Source organism: Phascolarctos cinereus, unplaced genomic scaffold (assembly GCF_003287225.1).
Source record: "Phascolarctos cinereus isolate Bilbo 61053 unplaced genomic scaffold, phaCin_HiC Scaffold_726;HRSCAF=1367, whole genome shotgun sequence".
Classification (NCBI taxonomy): Eukaryota; Metazoa; Chordata; class Mammalia; order Diprotodontia; family Phascolarctidae; genus Phascolarctos; species Phascolarctos cinereus.
In genome coordinates, this window is record NW_027556098.1 from 207475088 (window position 1) to 207501211 (window position 26124).

At 36.3% G+C, this 26124-nt stretch overlaps 1 long non-coding RNA gene across 1 annotated transcript in view; it reads right to left on the bottom strand.

Annotated features, from left to right (window-relative positions):
- LOC110221714 (uncharacterized) overlaps window positions 1-24605 on the bottom strand; it is a 76958-nt gene extending 52353 nt beyond the window's left edge. The window contains exons 1-2 of the long non-coding RNA XR_002328202.2: window positions 24323-24605; window positions 22566-22702 (exon numbers count right to left, since the gene is read on the bottom strand). This is a non-coding gene — a long non-coding RNA (uncharacterized LOC110221714). The remainder of the gene's footprint in view (window positions 1-22565; window positions 22703-24322) is intronic.
- Between the last annotated feature and the right edge of the window lie 1519 nt (window positions 24606-26124).

The following is a 26124-nucleotide window of genomic DNA, read 5'->3' on the forward strand; positions in this document are numbered from 1 at the left end:
ACATAGTAGGTGCTTAATAAATGCATGTTGGTTTCTTGATTGATTGATTTTCTTAGTTCAATAGATATCCTCAATTTTTAAAAATGCCTCTAAATTGTTAGATAAACTATCTAAAGTAATTTAGAATTATTTAAAAAACTGACTAAAGAAAACAACATACATGGAAACTACAACAATGTAAATGGAAAGAATAACACATTCGTAAAATATCAAGTGAATAATGAAAAATTATAAAGATCAAGCAGAGCTCAAAAGAAAAGATATAAGAAGACACTCCCATCCTACTCCTTTGTAGAAGTAGGAGATTCAAAAACATTGTATGACATACATAGTTTTAGACTTTTTCAATGTATTCATCAGTTATAGTGATTTTTCCCCTCTTTTTAATCTCAGAAATATTATTTGTTACGTGAGATGGCTCTCTTGGAGAGAAAAAGGGAGGGATACTAAGGGAGTGTCTGGTGATGTTAAAAAAATAAATAAATAAATAAACTGGCTAAAAAGTCCCTAGCCTTTTATGCATATTCTTCTGCTAGGCACATACATCTAAGGAGGTCATTAACAAAAAGAAAATCTTTGTATAGCACCAAAATATTTATAGCAGCACTTTTGTGATAACAAAGAACTGGAAACAGAGTGGATGCCCATCACTTGGGGAGCAGCTAAACAAATTGTGGTACATGAATGTGATGAAATATTACTTTACTATACTATACTATACTATACTATACTATACTATACTGTATTGTAGTATACTATATGAAACGATGAATATGATGAATACAGAGATGTATGGGAAAACTTACATGAATTTCTGCAAAGTAAAGTAGCTGAGCCAGGAAAACCACACACACAGTGACTATAGCAATATAAATGGAAAGAATAGCAACCACAAACAATTTTTTAAAATTCATTGTAAAATTGTAAAGAACAAGCAAGTAAGAAGTGTGAGAAGAAATTTTTCCCTGCTACTTTGCAGAAGTGGACGTACATTGGTGTGGGATACTGCAGATAACATCAGATTTTTTTTGGTCTGGTGGTAGAATTTGTAGTATTTTCCCTTTTTTCTTTTCCTTTTTTAAAAATCTATTACATAAAAATGATATAACAAATATAATACAAACTTCTCAATTTGACATTTAAAACTCATTCAACTATTTTTTAACAATCTAGAGCAGCTAGGTGGTGCAATAGATAGAGCACTGGACCTGAAGTCAATAAGACCTAAGTTCAAATCCAAACTGAGACACTCCTAATATCTCATCCCATTGTAGATTTGAGACGTGCCAAAAAGGAACAAGCTTTAGATGTCCCTACATAGTTGGAAAGTCTTTGAGTAAGGGTCTGATGACCAATGGTGTAGCTGTCATCTGAGATGCTGTCTACGTAAGTTTAAAGAAGCACATCACCAGGAAGTCTGTGAGCAGAGATGACCATGGCAGGGTGGCATAATTTAATACTAGGCACTCTCAATGTGTTATCCATCCAATGAGCAAAGCAAGGAGCATGCTACCAGAGAAACCAATGTCCATTCAGACATTCTCCCAACAAATGAAATCAAAAGACAGAAAAGATATTGGTGCTAAATCAAATTGATGCTATACACATAAAAGGTGAAAATTGTTATTTCTAAATCAGATGGTTATGTGAAGTCTGATAATAAGGTGGTTAAAGTAAGGGAGAGTGAAAACACCAAATTAGGGGGAAAAAAACATCAAACCTAGAAGGCTCATGCTTTCTTCTACAGAGGCATATGATTATAACAGCACCAACCCATAAGAACTCTGAAGTTCTCCTTGGAAAAGTGAATAAAGAAATTGGGTGAGTTGGTTTTCTCATGTACCCAAGTGAAATAAGATGTCATTTCATGAGATTCTTGGCAATTTCATCTTTCACTGCTCATAGTGGACATAACTACAACTCCCATTTCCATAATGTTTAAAGTTTATAAAGCAGTTTCCTTACATCCTTCAAAAAGCAAGCCATGCATGTATTACTATTCTGATTTTACAAATTAGAAACCTCAGTCTCAAAGAGGGAAAGCAAAATCAATGTCATTCAACTAATAAAGCTCAGAGCCAGGATTTGAAGCCTATTCTCCTGATTCCAAGCCCCATGCTCTTTCCTTTACACTACAACAGACAGACTACTATGCAGATAATTGAAGCTTAGTTGCTGCAGAAGATAGCTGTTGCAAAGGTTAAGCCAAGAAATTCAATGAAAGACCTTACAAAATCCTGGATATTAAATGATCATACAAGGGGTGGAGCCAAGATGGTGGTGTATAAGCAGCAACTTAGCTGAACTCTCCCAATATTCCCCTCCAAAATAACTTTAAAATAACTCCTCAAATAAAAGTCTGAAGTAGCAGAGCCAACAAAAGGTCAGTGGGACATTCCAGCTTAAGACAACTTAGATCAGCAGAAAAGGTCTGTGATACCTGGGTGGGGACCTGCCAGAGTAAAGCAGTAGTTGTGATAGACAGAAGTTGGCTGCCACAGTAGCAGTAGTAGTAACAGCTCTGGGAACTCTCAGCCCAGAGAGAGTAAGGGGAGTGGGCAACTGGTCCAAAAGAGATTACAGGGGACCCTTTGTTGGCATTAGGTACAGATGGTATTGATTGAAAACTGTTGCCCATACACAGTTCTGGAATGCAGTTCCAGTATGGAAAAAAGGGCATGTGGTTGGTCAAAAGAGAGCAAGGACCCTTCCTGGGTAAAGGCCAGAGGACAGATCAGAATAGCAGCGAACATACCTCTTCTCACATGATGCCACCTTGTAAGCACTGAAAACTTGGAAATCTTCCCAAAACTAGCTCTGAAAACAGCAGCATGGAAAAACCTGAAGGTTGAGACAGTACCTTGTCACCCCCAGGTGAGAAGAGCCCAACTCTAGCATAAAGTTTGAAGTCAAGATGTAAGCTAGGAAAATGAGCAAACAACAACAACAACATAAATAACATGACCATAGAAAGATACTACATTGGCAAAAAGACCAAGATATAAAGTCAAAATACAATAATGTGAAAAGAGCTACTAGCAAAGCCTCAAAGAAAAATGCTAATTGGGCCCAAGACCAACAAGAATTAATAGAAGAGTTAAAGAAAAAGGTAAAGGAAAAACTGGGAAAAGAAATGAGAGTACTGCAAAAAATTATGAAAAGAATTAACAGCTTAGTAAAAGAGGCACAAAAATGATTTTTAAAAAAAAGATACCTTAAAAAAAAACAGAATTGGGAACAAGAATTCTGGGAAGATAGCAGAGTAGGTCAGAAAATTCCAAGCTCTCCAGATTTCCTCTACAAACAAACAAAACAGTGTCTCAGGGTCAACATAGGGCAGCAAAAATAAACAAAAGTTGGGGCAGAACAGTGGTCCTGGAGAAGATCCAAAGAAAAATCTCAGGATGGAGGTTCAGCTAAATGAAGTGTAAAAAGTTCCGGGCTAGCTCTCCTGAAACAGCAAGCAATGAGCCCTGGGTGCAAATGAGTTGGGACATAGTCTTGACCTTAGCCATAGGAATTTTCAACTCCCAGACAGTGTGGGGAATAGAGTGTCTGAGTGGGGGAAGATTGAGGGATCCTCTCCTAAAGAAGGGATGCCAGGCCTATCTGTGCTGATGAAATGCAGCCTTGGGCAAGATGAAACCAGCACAGTGGTGAGCACAGAAGCAGGGGGCAGGGACACTGCTGGCTGTGGGCATGTATAGGAAAGCAGAGTTCTTGGTCTCACTTCCAGGCCAGAGGGGAGAACTGAAGCTCATAGCCACTGGAGGATTCTCATGGAGCAAAAGCATTTCTAGCATAGTGTGCCAGGGGGCCCTGGCTATGGCTTGGAGGAAGAAAGGGGTGCAGAGGCTGGGCCCAACACAAAGCTAAAAAAAATAACAGTAAGAGGACAGAGGCACCATCCCCCACAGCCCAGGATTAGAGTTGATTATAATAACAAGCTACTAAAAATTAAAAAGAAAATGAGTAGATAAAGGAGAAAGAATACAACCATAGACAGTTACTGTTTGTGGTTGTTGTCCTTCATTCTCAAAGAGGACCAAAATGATATCACTATGTCAAGTTACAGTGTGTCCACCTGTGGCTGATCAGACTAATATAAGCTCAGAATGTTCACAGGTCAGGCACATGTGAACATTTGGGGTGAACTCTCTAAATTTGTGCATCTCATGTTTCTTTCAAGCTACTTCAATTCTGCTTTGCTCATAAAGCATAGCACCTTCTCTGATGCGGGCATGCCACTCTGTGTGAGCTATGCCAGTGTCTCCCATGTCACATAATCAATCCCAAGTGTCTTTGTACCACTTCTTATGACCACCACGTGAACACTTGCCCTGTGTGAGTTCTCCATAAAATAGTCTTTTTGGCATGAGTACATTTTGTATTTGAACAACGTGGCCAGCCCATCGGACTTGTGCTTTCTGAAGTAGAATTTAAATGAATGCATGGCAGTTCAACAGTTTAGTTCAACAATTACTACAGGAATAGATAAGAATGGGATTCATCTTTAAAGGGGGATACTGAAGCAAAAAAAAAAAAAAAGAAAAACTTCTACCCCAAAAAGTAATATCAAATAGTCACTTGCCCAAAAAGAATTCATAGGAAAACTTAAAAAAGACTTCAAAAATCAAATAAGAGATTGGGGGGGAATTTTTTTTTTAAGTAAGAGCAATCCAAGAAAAACACGAAGACTGAAAAGAAAAGCAACCAACTGGAGAGGAGACCTAGAATCTTAAGGAAGAAAATGACTCCTTGAAAATTAGAACTGGGTAAGGGGAAGCCAGAAAAGTCATGAGGCCAAGAAATAATAAAACAAAATATAAAGAATGAAAAAATAGAAGAAAATGTGAACCATCTCATAAGAAAAACAATTGATCTGCAGAATAGATCAAGAAGAGAAACTATAAGAATAGGTAGGCTACCTGAAAACTACAATGAAAAAAAGAATCTTGATACAATAATACAGGAAATAAAGAAAACTGTCCCCAAGTGTTAGAACAAGAGGGAAAAGTAGAAATAGAAAAAAATCTACCAATCACCTCAAAGGGATCCTCAGAGGAAAACCTACAGGAATATCATAACCAAATTCCAAAACCCCCATTTAAGGAGAAAATATTATGAGTAATAAGAAAAAAAACAATTCAAATATGGCAGAGCCACAATTAGAATTAAACAAGTACACACACACACACACACACACACACAAACACATATGAGAGCAAGGTAGCAGGTAGAAGTAGAGTAGAGGAGTGAAAGGAGATAGGAATGGGGTGAGGATAGTGAGGTAGGAAGGAAGAAAATACACAAATAATTATAGGTTAGAATGTGAATTGGATGAATTTATCTATAAAATGGAAATTGATAGCAGATTAAAAATTTGAATTCAACAATACATTGCTTTTAGAAAATGCTATAAAAATGAAAGATACACACAAACATAAAATAAAGGTCAGGAGTAGAATTTATTATGTAAAAAAAATGGGTAGCAATCATGATTTCAAACAAAGTTAAAGCTAAGATCAAATTTGATCAAAAAAGAAAAATAGGGAAACTACACTATGTGTCAGTCATATTAATCAATAGTTTCAGACCACATAAAATAATTAGACAGCATAAAAAATATGAGAGTATTCCTGCCAAAACAGGCACAAAAACTATACTAATATAAACACAAAATATATTTTATACAAAGTTAGATCTAAATAATTGAAATAATATTTATTGTGCATGAGTAGGTAAAGCTAATATAATTTTTAAAAATTGACAATTTCACCCAACTTATCCATTTATGTAATTCCATCCCAAATAAGTTACTAAAAAATTATCTTATTGAGTCAAAAATAATAATAACAGGGTTCATTTGGAAGAACAGATGGTCAGGAGCTTCAAGGAAACCAGGCGGAAAAGATTTGAAGGAACTACAATCAGTAGTATCAAACCTTAAATCATATTATAAGGTGAGAGCAGTGTTGAAGTGTAAAATGGATAATTTTTATTATTTAAATTAAAATTTTCCTGTAAATAAAATATATGTAACCAAGAATAGAAAGAATGCGGAAAAGTTGGTGGGTGGACTCTGATAGACAATCTCCCAGATGGAATGTGATTGGGTCAGAATTTTGTTGTGATATAGGAAATGATGAGCTGATAGATTTAGAAAAAATATGGCAAGACTTGGACTTATGAAGGTAGATATTATCCATCTACGTAGAAATAGATGACAAGTTGAAATAAGCATAATGCAGTCTTACATATATGTGTTTGAATTTATATGTGCATATATGTCTATTTTATGGATATCGATGTATATGCATATATATATATACATATATATATATATACATATATATATATATACATATATATATATATACGTGTATGTATGTATATATCTATGCTCAATTGTAGCCTTCTGGGGAGAGAGGATAGAAGAGGGAAAAAATAAAGTAACACGTGCACAGCAAAGGACAAAAGAAAGCATACAAGGAAGCAAAGAGAAGATGGACAGCTTTGAAAATAATTTGTAGTATTTATTATATAGTTTTTCTTGAAATGGAAATTTGTTGCTTTATAATGAATCTTCTCTTATGTTCTGCTGTGTACAAGGCAATGTTTTGTTTTCCTTTTCTTATTTTGTATTTAAGTTTAAAATAAATTTAAATATGAGAAAAAAACAGAATTGGTCTAATTGTAAAAAATACACAAATATTCATGGAAAAAAAAAGAATTCCTTAAAAAGCATAATAAATCAAATGGAAAAGGAAGTACAAAAGCTCACCAAAGAAAATAATTCCTTAAAAATTAGAATGGGGGGGCAGCTAGGTGGCACAGTGGATAGAGCACTGGCCCTGAAGTCAGGAGGACCTGAGTTCAAATCCGGCCTCAGACCAAACACTTGACACTAGCTGTGTGACCCTAGGCAGGTCACTTAACCCCAATTGCCAAACATATATATATATATATATATATATATATATATATATATATATATATATATATATATATATATAAATTGGGCTACTAAAAGCTGAGACATCAAGAAACAATAAAACAAAATCAAAAGAATAAAAAAAATAGAAGAAAAGGTGAAATATCTCATTGGAAAAACAACCGACCTGACAAATGCAACCAGGAGAAATAAATTAAGAATTTTTGGACTCCCTGAAAGCCATGACCAAAAAAGATCCTAGACATCATATTTCAAGAAATAAGTAAAACTGCCCAAATATCTTCAATCCAGAGAGTTAAATAGAAATTGAAAGAAACCACTGATATTGAAAGTGATCCCAAAATGAAGGCTCCCAGGAATATTATTGCCAAATTCTAGAGCTCCAAGTCAAGAAGAAAATATTTCAAGCAGCCAGGAAGAAACAATTCAAATATTGTAGAGACATAGTCAAGATCACCTAAGAATAAGCAGTTTCCATATTAAAGGAGCAGAAGTCTCCTTTATGGTATTCTCCTAATATGATATTCTGGAAGACAAAGGAGCTAGGATTAAAACCAAGAATAACCCACCCAGTAAAATTGAATATAATCCTTTTGGGAAGGGTGACATTTTTTAAAATAAATTATTTTCAAAAATTCCTGATGAAAAAACCAGAGCTGAATAGAAAATTTGACATTCAAATGGAAAACTCAAGATAAGCATAAAAAGGTAAACATCAAAGAGTAATCACAAGAGACTCAATAAAGTTACATTTACATTCATATAAGGGAATATAATACATGTAACTCCAAGGAATTTTATTATTATTAGGGCAGTTGGAAGGAGTCTACATAAAGATAGAGGGCATGAGTGTGAGTTAATTATGTTGGGATAATCTCCAAAAAAGTGAAGAGGTGAGAAAGAGGGATACGCTGTGAGAAGTGGAAAGAGAGAGATAGAATGGGGGGGGTGGCAAACAATGTTGGAACCCTCACTCTCATAAGTATTGGTTAAAATGAAAGAATACTCTCTCTCTCTCTGCCTCTCTCTCTCTCTCTCTCTCTCTCTCTCTCTCTCTCTCTCTCTCTCTCTCTTCTCTCTCTCTCTCTCTCTCGCTCTCTCTCTCTCTCTCTCTTAGGTTTAGAAATCCATCTTGCCCAAAAGGGAATTAGAAACAGAAGGGGATAAGAGAAAGGGGAGGTGGGTGATACAAGGGAAGGTGGATTAAGGAAGGCGGTAGTTAGAAACATAGAAGACTTTTGAGAAGGGACAGGACAGAGAGAAAGAGAGAGAGAGAGAGAGAGAGAGAGAGAGAGAGAGAGAGAGAGAGAGAGAGAGACTGATCCAATTATTCTGGAGAGCAATTTGGAACTATAGCCAGAGGGTTATAAAACTTTGCATACCCTTTAATCCAGCAATACCATTACTAGGTCTGAATCTCAAAGAGATAAAAAGAGAGGGGTGGGGGTGGGGTGAGGACCTATTTATACAAAAATATTTATAGCAGCTCTTTTTGTGGTGGCAAAGAATTGAAAGGACAGTTGATCATTTTAAAAATTCATGCTGAAGATGCAGTTTTGATGTACTTCAGAGATTAATTCTTGATAGATCTCAAAAATGGAAATGATCACAGAAGAATGGGAAAGGCCATGAGCAGTGGTTTTACTGATGTGTTCACTCTTTCATTCCTCTTTAATCTCTTTTTCCTAACTCTCTGGATTTCTTTGTCCACCATAACCCAAAAGTGTTCTCACCCTGAAAGATTACTTTATTCCCGTAGCCTATTTTTCTGATAGTTCAGGTCCTCCAGAACCTTTATTTTAAGTAAAGTGCTGAAGCCCTCCATGTTCACTCCCCTTCATTCCTCTCTGTGCTCAGCTCCTGATTCTCTGAACTTCTTTCTCCACTGTGTCCCTGTCTGGGTAACTTCTCCCCCTCTATTCCCTTCTTTTCAGCTTCCTTTTAAGTGTAGTCTTTTATCCATTAGAACATAACTTCCTTGAGGGCAGGGATTGCATTTCTTTTTATTTATATTTGTATTCATCACAGTGACTGACATATAGTAAGCACTTAATAAATGATGACTGACTTGACTTGCCTTGCTTTGAAAACTTAGCATTGAGGCACAGAAGCATCTATTCTTGAAACCAGGAGGAGACAGATTCCATTCCTGCCTCTGACACATACTATTCTGTGATCCTGGGCAATTCACAACCTCTCAGGGATCTAAGTGACGTTAAGACCCTCTAAAACAGTAAGTGATAGAGAAGGTGCCAACCTACTCTTAGTACAGGGAGTTAACTCTCCTGGGAGTTCCCTATGCCAAAGAAATCACTGATCCAGTCCTATCCCTGTTGGTATTGTTAAAAGAAAAAGGGCAACCAGGAAGAGAGTAGAAATTATTGGTCTATAAGCCTGATTTCTCATTTCTATGGAGTCTTTATTACAATAATCTACAGACGTGTCAAGGGCATCCTTGGTGAAAACATGAAAAGAGAACAAGTAGGCTTTGAAGTGATTTTCTAAAACAGAACATATCTTTATAGTCACCTGGTTAACCAGGAGGTTTTATAAATCCTTTTGTTTATTGGTTTTTAGAAAATTTTTGACTCAGTAGAACAAAAGGTACTCTTCTCAGCTTCCCTCAGTCTCTCTGAAACATATAAAAAACCCCTACAGAACTCAATGACAAATATGACAACAGAGATAACTTTGTTCTATAAACAAGTGTTGACATCAAGCAAACAGGGAGATCTATGATCACCAAACATGTCTGTGAGTACCACCACATATGTTTTTAATAAAATCCAAATAATGGAAGGATTTTTTTGTTGATGGAAAAGCACTCAAACTTCTCCTTTCACAGATGGAATCATATAATCACCTGTTAGTTTGGACCATAATTTGTTAATTGGACCATATATTACTACACTACTTTAGTAAAATTCAAGATAATATAAAAGAGATTGATCTAAACATTTATTGAGGAAAACTAAGTGAATTAAAAACTCTAATTTCTCAGATTGAAGATAGAGTGAGACAGGCTGTATAAGTTTGACTCTTCATCAGAATGTGAACCTTGAACCAAATATTAGTGACATCATAATTTCAGCCAAGATTTAATTAGCATGAGGCTAGGTAGCATTTGTGAAACTGCATAGTGCTTTCAACAATTCTGAACTGCTCCACTGATGCAATAGCCTATCTTTTTGGCATCCCATAGTTTTTTTGTGATCATGAAATTTCATGTTCCTAGAAGAATTAGATTACAAATATGAGAGGGCTATGGAAACGCATAAGCTACCAGTAATGACTTCTATGCAATATGTGTTGTAAAGGACTTTGAACAATCTTGGTCGTGGAGAAAAGAACACTAAACATATGTCACTTCTTTTGGTAAAAGATGGAAACTGTGGATGCATAATCAGTGTCCATGTCATATGGTTTAGTTTAATAATTTTTGTTTACTGAAGAAGTGGTTCTCATGATATGTGGGAGAGAATATCTGGAAATAGGATATTAATACTTGTTTAAAATTTAAAAGGATTGGCTTGAGGATATGTACAAGCACAGGAATATTTAAAGAGATGACTCTAGTCACATAACATCAATATTGTCCTTTACAACAATTATTCAATAAATTATTCAATACATTAAAATAACATTAATTAATTAAAATTATTCAATAATAATTATTGGACAAAGTAACTCTTTATAATTGCTTTAATTTCATCTCCATTAGTGGTATCATCTTTTTAATTATACTATATTATAGAAATGCTTATTTTATTCCATAAATTAAAAATAAAATTAGTTTAATTTTTAAAAATTATTGGCAATTCTTATGATGTAATGGATAGAGGGTCAGCCTCAGAGTTAGGAAGATTTTCATTTAATTCCTGCCTGTGATATATATTACTTATATGACCATAGACAAGTCACTTAACTGTTCAGCACAAGGAATTTCTATACCAGAAGTTGCCTGATGAAATTTCAAATCTGGACAATTTACTCCACTCCTCTCACACATAAGCCTACCCTTCCGCCAAAACATATGACCAGAAAAAGTACGTAGGTTAGTCATGTAACAAGAATGACAGACAAATGATAGACAGCTTGAATTATACACTGAAAACCCTGAAATACAAAAAGAGTAAAAGTAAGGAAGGTAACATGGATTATGTTCTACGGTGGATTAATGGGAAGTAATGGGAAGCAATATAGGATGAGAAAACATAGAAGGACTCAGATAAAATATAAAGTCATCTGTTTGATATCTAAAGCTATGCATAACCTGGATCTTTCCCACCTTTCTAGCATTCTTACACATTACTATACTCTGCACACTTTACAATCTCGCCACACCAACCTCCATGATGTTACTTCTATTAACAGAAGTAGTAGTAGTAATAGTAGTAGCAGCAGTAGCAGCAGCAGTAGTAACCACTAGCCCAAGACTCATTTCCCATCTCTATGCCTTTATATTGCTGTCTCACATGCCTGAAATGTTGTCCTTCCCCTTTGACTCTTCATTTCCCTGGCTTCCTCCAAGAATCAGTTCAAACCCTACCTTCTGCAGAAGGCCTTCCCTTCTGATTTTACCCTCTATCTACTCTATATATATCTCATATGTACCTTGCTAGCGTCATATTTCTCACCTCTGTTGCTCTGTGAGCTCTCGAAGGCAGGGTCTATTTTTGCCTTTTTTGTACCAAATGCTTAACGCATGGGGCATGAGAAGAGCTTAAAGGCTTGGCAACTGACTGCTTGTTGATTGATCTGGTTTGGTAGAAAGAATATTCACAAAGTATCAAACAAAACATCTTTAGCCCTTCTAGGCAAAAAAGTGATATAGGGAGCTTCTTTGTCTCCCATCACATTTCTCATTACTATTCTGTCATCTCCACTAGCCAGCTAATATTGGTGGGGAAGATAGCTATCGTCCAGTGGATCTTCTAACATCACCCAAACCCTTGCAGATAAACAAGAATCTATTCTGCCAATTCATACTTCCGACTTTGACCATATGGTTCATATACAAGATTAATACTTTGTCACAGGAGATATAAAATCACTCTTCTCTCTTGATATTTTTATGAAATTCTTCCTATCAGGCAAGGTTCAAATCTTAGTTCCTCCACAAAACTGTCATTGATCTCTTGTTATTAGATGTGACTTTTCCCTTTTCTAAACGCCTGTGGTACTTTGAATCCTTCTTATACCCCTCATTTTCCATCCTGTGTGTAGTTACTTGTGTAATGTCTGATGCAGGCCAATTAGATAAGCCCCCTCCTCTAGAGAAAGAGGGATATAAGACAGAGGCAGGTACAGTGACTGATGAATATTCATGGATGCAGGCTGTAACCCCAAAGGAATTTTATTAAGCCTTGTGCTTAGGTTTATTGGAACTACTCATGACTGGAGTATTCAAAGACAGCTGCAGTCAGTCACCCTGGATTGGAGCATTCAGCTCTCTTTGTCTACCTCCACATAAAATCCCACGGCACCTTAGCATCTGTAGGCCCACTAAAATTAGTCAGTTGCATCTATCAAGCTAGTAGTCTTGGATTCAGTTGTGCATGAGTACAATTTCAGTTGCATAACCAAGCCACGGTGAGGCTCCTGGGGTGCCACAGAAGTAGAGCATGGACATGCCTGGAATCTTTTTATATAAGTGAGTGGTTGATTAGTAGTCTGTATCCTACTAGTTAAACCTGTACTTATATTATTTTGTCTATGATTCTTTGTATACCCAAACTTCTTGTAATACTATATTTTCCCTACTACATTATAAGTACCTTGAAGACAAACACCGTGTCTTACTCAACTTCGTTTCAATCCACTCCTAAACGCTGTCTTAGATTTTAGCATAGTTTCTGGCACATAGTAGGCACTCATATTTGCTGAGTAGAATTCAAGTAAAGTCAGGAAGTTCATCTGTCCTGTGATGGCTAGTAGTTTTTTGTTATTATTGTGGTTGTTTAATTTTCAGTACACAAACACATATATCATACAAACAAAACTATATGCATGCATGCCCTTTTTTTAGCTGTTTTATTGTTCTTGACAGAGTTTATAACTAGGGAAAATATGAACTGATCTGAATAAATTATTGGACTTGACCTTTCAAGAAGTTAGCCATTTCAAACATTACTTCATATGTGTGTTTGTGTATGTGAGTGTGTGGAGAGAGACAGAGACAGGGAGATTTTAAAAAAAGAGACAGAGACAAAGAGAGAGACAGCAGAGATAGAAAACAGAGAGACAGAGATGAAAGAAGTAAGAGACAGAGATAGACAGAGAAAGAGAGACAGACAGAGGGACAGAGAGAAAGACAAAGGCAGAGAGAGATTTACATCTTCCAGCAGCACAGCAGTGCCTGTCACAGCTTTCTCCTCTGAGAAATTCATAAATGACTTTATTAATACCAGCAAGGGAGTTAATTTAATTGTGCACCCATAAAATACTAACTCAGCTAACAAAACACCTTATGCCATATATAATTGCATTATGTGAATATCAAACAGGGACTCACTTTTCTGCAGGTAACACACATAGCCAAACTCTGACAATTCATTTAGCCTTTCTCACTCCCCTTCAAGTAGTAATTTGTTCAACTTATCACCTTCTCCTTCCATAGTCCATTAGTCCAACCTACATGCTACATCTTACTAGACTTTACTCAGTATAATCCCTATGTTTTACGTTATTGAATTTAAGGTCTTATTTATGAACTATCAACCCAGCAGCAATGCATGTTAAGGTGCCAACACAGATAGCCTTCAGTCAATGAAAATATGTAGAAAGAAGGTTAGAACGCTTTTATAAAAACCAAGCTGCATGTGCTTTATAGGGTTTGCCAATACCATTTATCAGAAATGTTAAGAAATATATTTGAGCATTTTAAATCCACTCTACAAAGAATCCTCAGAGAGAATCCTAAATGCATGTGCTATAATGATAAAGCTTCTCAGGAAAGGATTTATTTGGCACATGCTTCCAAAAGGTTGAAATAACATTGTGCTAAATTTCTCCAACATGCTTAAGACAACCCCAAGGGTCTCATCCCTCCCTCCCTCACCATTATTGGAAATATTTAAGCATAGTTACAGAACCCCCAGTCCAATGCTTGGTAGAATTTGATTTCAAGTGGTTTGAGTCTAGAATTCAGTTCATTTATTTTTGCACTCAGTATAAAGTTTTGTTTTGTTTTTAATGCAAATGAATGCCATGTTAGGCAGAATACAAATTTTCAGTTTGTCCCATATCCAACTCCTATAAAACCCAAATGTAGACTCTAATCAAGTTCTACATAGCTTTTGTTTACTCCATCATGAGTTTTCCTTGGTAAGAGGAAGAAATCATGTATAGAATCTACACATGGTTCCTACCAGCTTCTTGCTTTCTCCACTTTCCCCTTGGGAATCTGTGAATTTGTAAATGGTGCTTGCTTAACTTCTACCACCATACCAAGTCCAAGAGTTCTTCCCCTGAACTTTGAATGAAGCAGTTCCAGCCCATTCTGGCAGCCCACCAGGTCCTTCTTCAATGGTCCAGCTGCTCAATTTTCACAGCAGTTGCATATGACAACTCCCTGAAAACATTCCCTGTACTAAAGCAGGTTGGCTACTTTGTATCCTATTAATGGTGTTAAAGGTTGTCTGGAGGCACCAAAAGGTTAAATGACAGTCCTATGTGACAAGAGGTAAGTAAGATATGATCCTCAGTCTTCTTGATTCTAATGCCAGCTCTATCCATTATGCCAAATCATGCTATAATATAGAACTGCTTTGTCGATTTTATGTGTCAGTCTAGTGTTGCTTATTACTGTGCATTATATGAGAAAAAAATATTCAAAACACCAATTTTACAGATGCCCCCAAAGGACAATGGGGAGAAATATGGTGAGCACAACTGAGCAAAAACATATCACCAATAATGACTTACAGGTAAACTGTATATTCCAAGAAATATTTCATTGGAGAAGAAAGGTCAGTCATGCAGCAAAAGCAAAAATGAGAGATAATAAATGAATGGTTCAGGCATTGTACCACAGTATGTTAACATATCTGGACTAATGCCTCCATCATAGGAATGGACTGAGGAAGCAGCCATTCGGCACACTTGTGGGCTTGGAGTTAAGAAGACCTGAATTCAGATTCTGCTTCAGACACTAGATATATGGTCCTGGGAAAGTCACTTAAATCTGTTTGCCTCAGCTCCTCATTGATAAAAATTAGCTGAAGAAAGAAATGGCAAACCATTCCAGTATCTTTCCCAAGAAAACACCAAATGGTGTCACAAAGAGTTAGACATGACTGAAATGACTGAACAATGTTACAGATAAGGAAACGAGGCAAACAGAGGTCAGGTGATTTGCCCAGGATCACATAGCTTGTCAGTGTCTGAGACAAACCCATTACATCTTAGCAATTTCCAACCATATTTGACTTTATTCTCCAGCCACCTGCCTGCCAGATACATTGCACTTCATACATACCCTACATGTCCTCCTGCCTCCCCCTTTCTAGTTCTGTCCAGAAGCATGATCAAATGAATCCTGTCATTGCCACCAGAAAAGGCATACATACATACATACATATATACATACACACATACACATACATACATATATACACACATACATACATACATACACACATACATACACACATACATGCATACATACATACATACATACATACATACTTATACATATAAAAGCTCTTTGAGGGCAAAAACTGTTTTCACTTTTATATTTGCATCCCAGCTCTTGGCACATAGTAAGCATTTAATAAATATTTGCTTCATTCATTCATGTATTCATTTATGGAAAGTCATGGACAAGAATTGCACAGAACAAGAAGGTACAAAGGAGCTGTGATCTTGACCTTTGTAGGGAGTACTTCCATTGATCCATGGAGACCCAATCTGGTCCTGGAATATAAACCAATCTAAAGTGAGCATACATATCTATTAGACAAGACATAAGGGGATTAAGTCAAGTTTTGTGTAAAGTTTACACTGCACCCTGTACATTATAGAAACATGGACTCTCACTACTCAAAGTCAGAGCATCCAGGGGCACCAGAATATAATGGGTACAGATCTAGTTAGTGTCAAATACCTTGGAATCCCAGTTAGTGTCAGAGACCAGCATATGGGTGCCAGTGCTCAGAACCAATGCCAGGGAAGACCCTAAAGATCCAGCATTCTGAACCTCAAAGACTAAGGAGGCCTCACTCCTAGAGATGGGGGTCACACATCTTTTGACATCTGATGACATCCTTTAAATAGCATCTCTTACACTGCTTTTTATTGGTAATGCATTGCAACCTATTCTTCCTAAAGTGAATAAAATTATCTCATTTTCATTTCCTTTTTAAATCCTGATTGGAAGAAAAAAATTGGAGAGCAACATGGAGAGATCTTTTTTTTTAATTGAAATTGGTTAATTTTGAGTGCAGCATGGTAATCTTCTAACCTACATGAGTGGAAACAGGGTAACTAAGTTCTATAGAGACACCAAACTAGCATTATTCCATAGTAGAGTAATCAGATTGAGGGTCAGGCTGAAAACAAACAAATGAATTATTAATCAATATGTCAAGTGAGGAAACCAATCAGTCAAGAAGAGAAAGGCCACTAAATTTGATAGACAAGACCAGAATGTCTAAATCTTCCTCCTTTACTTTTTGCTATAGTTGACTGTCATTCTGGTTAGAATTTTTAAAAATTACTGTGAAACAGTTAAGTAAAAGTTTGATCATAGATTTTTTCATTTTTCTCTACAACAGGTAGATAGTTGTTTATGTAACCTATGACCCAGCACTGCAGATTAGCACTTTAAGTTTTCATACAACAGGTTCAATATTGTCAATCTTTCAATAGTCCTATTCTTTAGGATTGTGTCTCCACCTGAGGTTTTTGCCAGGATCTTCAGAATTTGGCTCATTTCTACCTCTCTGCAACAAAAGGAGAAGGGCCCTCAGCTCCCATGAAAGCACCTAGGCTAGCAGGACACAGAATAAAGAACAAGTTTTAGTCTTGGCCAACAGAAAACATAACAGACACATGACCAAGTCCATAAACAGATAATACAACTCTTTTTACTTGACCAGTAGGCCTATACTTTACCAAGAGACATATGTGTGTGTATATGTATGTATGTACATATGTGTATACGTATACACATATATACACATTCATACATGTTTACACACATATATATGTATGCATATATGTGTATATATATGTATATAATATTATCCTGTTGTGTATCCCCATACACAAAAAAGAACTCCATTGCGTTTGAGAATTATAAAACTCTTTCTTCTGATGATCCCCACCTTCCAAGAAACCTGTTAGAATCCTCAAGACCAGTAATGCTACTATGGTTTTGTCCTTTTTCCCTAGCCTCACAAAAAAGTTGGAGACAGTAATCAGGCCTATAGAAAAGTGATAACTTTACCACATAATTCATTGAATCAAGGGAATGTCAAAATGTCTGGGTTTGTTCTTCCATATCTTGGCTTTATCCTCAATACTCTTTGGCTCTAACTCCAACTTGATTCAAGAACTTAACATTGTACAGGAACTCTTTCACTATTTCCATTACCACTGCTAGGCCACTGTTGCCATCATTATTATAGGCTTCTGAGGTGCCTGCACAGATTCACTTTGTCTATGGTCTTCCTTTCATCTATATTCTTATTACCTTGTTTTTTCTACTCTACATCCCCCCTTTTTAAATGGCCAAAGCCAAGGGCAATGACCCTATCAGCTATAAGATGTTAATTGGGGATTATATGAAGGGAGAGACAAGTTCAAATTCATACCTCTCAAATTAAATTTATCAAAGGTATATCATACTTTTTAAGGACACATCCTCAATTCCAGCCCTCATCAGTGAGCACCTTGTGTAGGGAATTTCAAACCTGAACCCAGGGCAAAACTTAGACATACCTTCCACAAAGACATCTTCTACATTGCTTAAAATTCTTTAAAGCTTGTTAAATTCAATTTGGAATATGAAATATTTCTTTAGGTACAATGTCTTGAAAGAAAAGAAAAGAAAAGAGTCCCGTAGGATTGGGTAATAAATTGTATTACGTAAGCTTATCTTAATACACAGTTAGGGTCTTTAACAAAACAACATCTTCCTCTTTCAGTTACAATATTCTTCCACTTCTACATCTACTTCCTTCAGTTAAACTATTTCTATGATTATTTTAGTCCACATTTATATATAATAAGTTAAGTTATATATCAGTTAAGGTTTCCTAACTGATTTTATACATTATCTCATTTGATCTTTAAAACAGACATGGGAGGTAGGTAGTATAAGCATCATTATCCCATTTTATAAATGAGAAAAAGGAGGCTATTGAGTTAAATGGCTTGCTTGAGTACTGCCACCAATAAGTGTCAGAGCCAGGATTCAAACCCCCAATCCTTTTTTCCACAAAATGCTTTTGTTCAGTGAAAAAGGAAAGAAGGCAAGGCAAGACAAAGTAAAGGGCAAGAAAGAGAAGGGAAGAGAAGGAAAGATATCAGGGTGCCTTCATAAAATCTTGAAACCATGTAAAGGCTTTCAATATATTGGATAGAGGCTTTGCGGTGGCTTTACAGCAGAATGAGGATAAGTATACACAGATTTGGAGAGCAAGGAGGGACACAGATCCATCTAAGTTTCAAAGTAAAAATGGAGGGAAAAAAGAAACTGGTATCTAGTGCTATTGATTTGGTTGGAAAGTTTTTTGTTTTGTTTTATTTTTTGACTCGACAGCTAGTGTCATTGGCAGCATTTAAAAAGCTAGATTGAAACCTGATAATTTTTCTGGAGTTTTTCTAGGTGAATTTATGCCTAGGAGATAGAAGATATCCTTTAGACCAGAAGACCTTGAAAAAGCATCCTCCTCTGATGCCTACATTGAGGGACCATCCCTTCAGATGACAATCAAATCTGGTTTTTAAGATCCTCAGAGGAGATTCTCCATATCTCCAGGGTAATCCATCCCAGCACATAGATATAAGTTCTTTTGGGGATCAGAGGCAGTCTCAATTTTGTCTCTGCCTCTTCTGCACCTAGCATGGTGGTATGCAAAGAGTGTTTCATAAGTCCTTGTAGATTGATTGACATAAGTCTTGTTCTGGGAATGTTTACTTGCTATTTATGAAGATTTTTAGCAGATATCAATTATACACTCTCACAAAAGGGATTCTTATGAGGGCCAATATTTTTGAACCCTCTTTCAGTTAGGTAATTTCTTGCCTTAATTATATGATTTAGCTGTGATTGAGTAACATGGAAAGGTGTGTACATATTTACACAAATACACACACACACACATACATACACGAGTGATAGGTTAAAGAGGAGAAAAGTTCTTGGTTTTCTGATTAAACAGTGTAAGACTTCAAACGATGTTTCAGCTCCAATCAGAAAAGTACACACTCTTCTGAATACCTATCAAAAGTTTCCACACCTACAGATAGTTAACACTTGCTCCCTAGTGAAGTTTTTAGCAATTGTTTTCATTAATGCTCACCATGGGATTAATGTACTTGGCTTTTTTTTATGAGGTCAGTTGTCTTGTGAGTATTAGTTTAATGCTCTCAGCTTGGCAGACAGCCGCCATTAAATGGGCACCAGGTGGCAAAAAAAAAAAAAAGATTGGGTTACTTTGTCCCAGGCAGAATTTCCAAGGATAACATCACAAAAAAAACTTCTTGGATCATTTAAGCACACAATTTCACTCTAATCATTTTGAAAACAATTATCTAAACATTCCCATTGTAAACCTAGAAATTCACAGACTGTTTAACTTTCCTTTTTAGCTCTATTTTTATTATTTTCCTTATGAAACATACTGATGGGTGTTTTTTCCTTCCTTAGTATACCCTAAACATCAAAGCAATCATGGTAATATAAAGCACAGATATAATACTGGCTAAAGGTTAGTAGGGGCAGCTAGGTGGCACAGTAGATAGAACACCAGGCCTGGAGTCAGGAACACCTGAGTTCAAATCCAGCCTCAGACACTTACTAGCTGTGTGACCCTGGGCAAGTCACTTAATCCTGTTTGCCTCAGTTTCTTCATATGTAAAATTATCTGGAGAAGGAAATGGCAAACCATTCTAGTATTTTTGCCAAGAAAATCCCAAATGGGGTCATAAAGAGTTGGACAAAACAAGTGGTCAGGAATATGTACAATGTGAAAATTAGCTTAAGATGAGGTGGTATTTTTATAGCCTTCATATTGGAAGGTGCCCTATAAACGTTAAATGCCATACATTAACTATTCACACCTTTAACAGGTTATATGGCTCACTTAGATTTATGATTAGATTTGGCAGGAGTCATTTCCTATTTCTTCTCTAAAAATTCTTATAAAATAATATCTTCAGTGGAAGGGTTCCTTTAAAAACAAACATCAGGAAACATAGTTGGAAAAGAGGAGAGTTTGCAAAGGCAGAATTTGTTCTATTACATTTTAGTTAGCACCCTAACAAAAGACACACAGACAAACCCATGGGTTGAAGCAGCCACAGCTAAGTCTTCAGGGCTTCAATTTACTATGGCTCAGTGTACAGGCAGCCAATATTTATTGAGTATACACTGTGTATGCAGGTAAATTGGGCATTGTGGGAGGACACCAAAGAAAAAGAATATGCATTGTCAGACCTTAAGAGGTTTATAGTCAGTTGAGGTAATAGAAGACATCTATAAACAAAATTTTTACAAACCTATGGCATATTTACATATAAATTTGGCTGAAATTAATAAAAATAACATGTTTGTGGGACACATAATGGTTCTATAATCCAAGAAATAGCCTAGCTAAATTCAGAGGTTCATCATCATGTTGTCCACAGGATGAATTTTTAGTCATAGCAACTCTAAAAACCTATTGGCTTAATTGTAACAGGAATACAGCCAAAAATACCCAACATGGATAAAAGTGTGTGTCTTTGCAGATTTGAAGCTTAACAAGAGACCCTACAAATGGGCCCCTAGCTGCCCCAGATTCAGTGAGGGGTTTAGGTTAATCTTTATAATGCAAATATGGCTCAGGCTCCTACTTCTATTCAATACAACAATACTGTACCTGGAACAAAATAAGTACTCCATTACTTTTCTTCATCTATTCATTCAATTGCTCATTCTATTTATAGATTATTCAGGAGCCACAAATCAAAAGCAAAGTTTTTCAATTAAAATTAAATAACAAGGTACTTTAGAATTTTTGAGCTGGAAGGAACGTTAGAAGTTATGTAGCCCAACTTCATCATTTTACACATGAGGAAACTGAGTCTGAGAGAGATTAAATGACTTCTCTAAGTCTAGTAATAAGTAGCAGAGTCAGAGAAACAACTTCCCTGTCCTCTAAGTCAAAATCTTTCCACTAACCCACAGTGTCAGCAACAAAATTCAGTTCTCCCCATCTCCATTGTCATAGGTAATGAGGACAATCTCTCAAAAATGCTAAGAGGAAAGTAGCAACTGGCAAGAGAGGAGTGCAGAAAACTCATGGAGGGTTAGGAAAACTATCCCTCCTGTAGATGGAACAAGGTAGCCAGCAGGGAGATTTGCAAATGATTCTTGGACTTATTCATTATGCTGGCTGTAGAGTCATCAACATACGATAGGACTCTGGGTTTATGGACACTTCTGCAGATTCAGCCATGCAGCCCCTCTTCCTTTTTCTCAGTGTAAATCTGTACTAACCATGACCATCTGTGCTTCCTTTCCTACAATTCTCTCTTTTCAACTCAACTTGTATGTAACCTTTGACACAACACCTATATCCAGGACAGCAATGTTATAGGATTCTGATATTCCGCACCTCAGCCATATTGCAGTCACTCAGGTAGGAGACAGCCTTTATCAACCAGTTCCACATTGAAGAAGTGATATTAAGAGAAATGAGTACTGATTCTGGGTCAATGAAGGATCCTGAAGGACTCTGGATACAAAGGTTCTAGGGTACTTATGTAAGTCTAGCACATTATCCAAAGCTATTATCCAGTTGGGAGTCAGCCTCAATAATCCAAAAGGTCCTCAAAGATTAGATTGATTCTAGTTAAGCCCCCTGATGTTGCCTTTTAGAATCATAGCAAAGGGCTTAGAAAAGATCTTAGAGATTGTCCAATCCATCCCACTTCATATTAACCCACGATTTATTCCTATTCTTTCTTTAGTGGAGAGAGGGAACAGCTGGTCACCATGATTTAAATAATAATCATTAACATTTAAAAGGGAATGCTTGCAAAGGGATTGATTTTCACAAAGGAATTTATCACTAATAGTAGAATTTCATGCATCAGTGCAAAAGATACATATGTTTTGTAGTGAATGTGAGAGATGGAAGAAAGATCCTGACAGAACCCCTTAAAATCACACAGTTTTTATCAGTATTATTTGTCCTACTTCTAATGTTAGCCATATCTAATTCCTTTCTCCTTACTCCACACCCACCAATTCCTTCCCCATGAAATACATGTCATAAACTCAAGCCTGAATTCTACTTATTATTAAGATCTTTTTGCCCACAAGCAGTCTTTGGCCATCACACATCAGAATGAGTATAAAGGAAATCTTTCACCCTCACAGTTTCTCATAACTCACCTCTTTCTGCCAGAATTGTGGCTCTGCATTCTGGAATTGTTCTCATGGTTCCTTTCTCCAGTTCTTTAGAGTGGCCTTACACAGCTATTTGAGTGTCAATGTCGCACAAAGAAAATATGGTACAGGATATAAGACACCTTGAGGAAGAACCAGAGTAAACATTGTCATCAAAGAAAATGTATAATTGAAAAAAAATCAGCTGTTCCATATAGTAAAAACAAGAGATGGACATCCCATGTGCTCTGCTAGTAATCTTGTTATGAATGTCAAAATAAGTCAAGGAGGGCACCTAATAAATTGAGTGGACCCCTCCCAGGAGAATTTATGCCAGGATGTGGACAGGGGTCACACCAACTGGACAAGCATGGATGGTTTCGTCATCTGCACCACAGATTTGGAGTATCTATATTAATAGGATGGATCACAGATCCATTTGAATTTGATTATTGTGATGATAATAGAAACCAATCATCATAATTGCATCTCACAGTAATTCTGGTTCAGTGAAATTAGATTCTGAATTCAAATCTTAGCTCTGACATTTACTAACCATGTAAATAATTGAACTTCTCTGAACTTCAGTATCCTCATCTATAAAATAGGAATATTACTTGTGATTTAAGTAAGATTTAATTAATTTGTTATTTATTAATTTATGCAATTTAAGGAAGATATAAATTATAACATGACTAATTTAGAAAAACCACTTTGTACATTAGTTTTGTAATGCTAAAGGTTACTAACTGCTGAATTAATCTCTACATTTTTCATTCTTACAGATGTAGAAGGAATTGCTACCCATGTACTAAATTGACTATGAGTTCCTTCTAACCCCGTGACTGAATGATTCTATGTGACTGTTGTAAAGAGGTTTCCTGTTTATGCAACTTTTTGAAACTAATAACACTGGCCCTAGTAGGATAGTGAAGTCATTGATTGCCTCAAATAATTTTCAGCTAAAATTCTGAACATTTAAAAAAATGTCTTTGGTTAATAAAAACATTGACAAACATCTTTTATATCCCATTCTCCTTTGTGCAGTGCTCAAAATGTGCAACTAGAAAATGTCATTTCAAAAATTGTTTTGACATACAGCAGGTAGCATACAAGACACAGCCAGGATAATACTAGAAATGGGGGATTTAGCAGCCAAATAGCCAAGAAAGAAAATGAAAACTACCGACATGAATGCTAAAAGCATTTACAAAAATTTCAAGAATGCATGATTGGAGCTTTCAGAAGTGAAATTATAAACAATAAGAAATTTCATGCTGCAATTCCACATTATTCAGAACCATGTAAGTAAATGTACCATTTGATTTAATAATGAATATGGGAAAAAAACTGTTAGCAAAATATAGTCTGTAGGATCTCCTGTCAAGAACAGGCTGTGTGTGAGAGAGAGAGAGACAGTGTGTGTGTGTGTGTGTGTGTGTGTGTGTGTGTGTATGTAATTTTTTAAGTGAGAAAGTTGATAGATGAAAGATTAAAAAACATTATTCATATCTCTTTCCCAGCAAGGTAACTAAGGTAGCTGTCACCACACATGTTACCTCACTGTTCCCTGATGGAGACCCTCTTCTAGGAGGAGATGAATACAAGTGTTTAACTCTTTTAGCAGTATCAACAAAAGAAATTAAAAGTAGCTATTACAACAAATGTTCTGGCTCCCCACTAATTGAATACGCTTGTGCCTCGAGACAGAGAAAGGGTTGTATGCCAACAATTTTTGTAGTGATATAAAAACAGTGATTTACCGGTTAAATGGGGGAAAAAACATGAGCCATGTCAGACTGCTTCTCTCCTTTACAAGGCTCCTTGCAGCATACTTCCAGAAGGGATTGCCATCTTGTCTAGGAGGTTTGAAGTCTGCTGTGCTTGATGGTAGAGAAATGGACTATCAGAACCTCTCACTCTCTGATCCAACACTCTGGTTCTTACAGATGCATGGAAACAAGTGCTGACATAAATTTGAGATTCTGTAAGATCCTTCCCAATTCGTACGCAAACTTTCATTTTGAAAATTCACTGTCCCCTAACTCATGGCATAAAATGCATAAAAAGTTTCAAAGAATGAATATGGCATGTCTTCTTTACAGCTGTGTGTGATATAAAGAAAATCCCAGATCACAGAAAATCTCTGCCTAGAACCCAGGTTGACTTATCCAAAACAGACCTCGCTGGTCTTGGCTATTTGCCACAAAAAATAACTCTTTAGGCCTTCTGGATCCAGTAGGATTCCTTAAAGAAGAATCACCTGGGACATTAATCCTAAAAGTGGGCTACCTGGAAACTTCTGGCAATTTTAACTTCAGGGACAACCCTAGACAAAAAAATGTGAAATATATAAAGCTTACTCCTCTTTCCTATGGGCACTCAAACCCATCTCCCCTAGGCTTCCAGTATGTTTTTTTCTTTTTTTTAAACTCACTGGGAAGTATTTAATGAATTTATCGGAGATGATAAATCATATGGTTTTCACATAGTTGGGTTTCAACAAATAAATGTATGAATTAGTATAAATCTATTCTCTGAGATATGGGGACTTTAACATGTCAATTTCTTCCAGTTATTTACATTTTACTTTAAAAAAAAAAAGGAACACCAGTAAAGGAATAACTTTAACAAAGGGATATGTGACTAATAGTGGAATTTCATGCATTTGTAGGGAAGATATGCATATATTTTTTGTTTTTCAATGGATAATAAAGGTAGAATGGTCCTTGGATAAGACCTCCTGAAATCGCACTTATGTTGGCATGACTTCAAATGCCTACCGTAACTTCTTCTTTCCTCTTCACTTCACACTTCCAATTCCCCAATTCTTCATGAAATATGGGACATAAACCTAATCTTGAATTCTGTTTATTAGGAATATTTCTCTAGATACAAACAAGGTCATAAAAACAAAGTAGATAAATGACTCATCAGGAAGGAGGAAGGGGAAATCTTTCACACTTAGTTCTCCCAGAGTTCACCTTTCCACCAGGCCTGTAGGGCTTAGTGTGCTAGAGTAATTTACAATTCGTGTGGAGTTTATTCAGTTCTTTGAAGTTTATTATAGAGCTACTGAGCCTTAAAATCTCAGAAGAAAATATTTTATACCTTGCTTTGTAGAATTGGCAGGAGCTAATGTGATGTCAATGAAAGGCTATCCTCACAAGTCTGTTTGACAATGGGTGTGGTGCAGTCAGCAGAGTGCTAGTTGGAATCAGGAGGAGTTCTGAAATCTCACTGGGCCCATTACTCAAAGTCTTTGAGCCTCAGTTTCTTCATTTGTAATGGAAAAAATAATTATTTCCACTATCCACCTCTCTATGTTGTTTCAAAGAAAGTGCTTTGTCAGCCTTAAAGGACCTTAAAAGTCTTATGTGACCAATAGAATTTAAGCTTCCTCATGGCAAGAAGTATTTATTTTTAGTATGTTTGCATACCCAGAGCTTAACATAGGGTCTTCAATCAATCAAGCAACACTTATTAACTACTATGTGCCAAGCACTGTGCTAAGTGCTGAGGGAACAAAAAGAGGCAAAAGATAGTCCCTGTCCTCAAGGAGCTT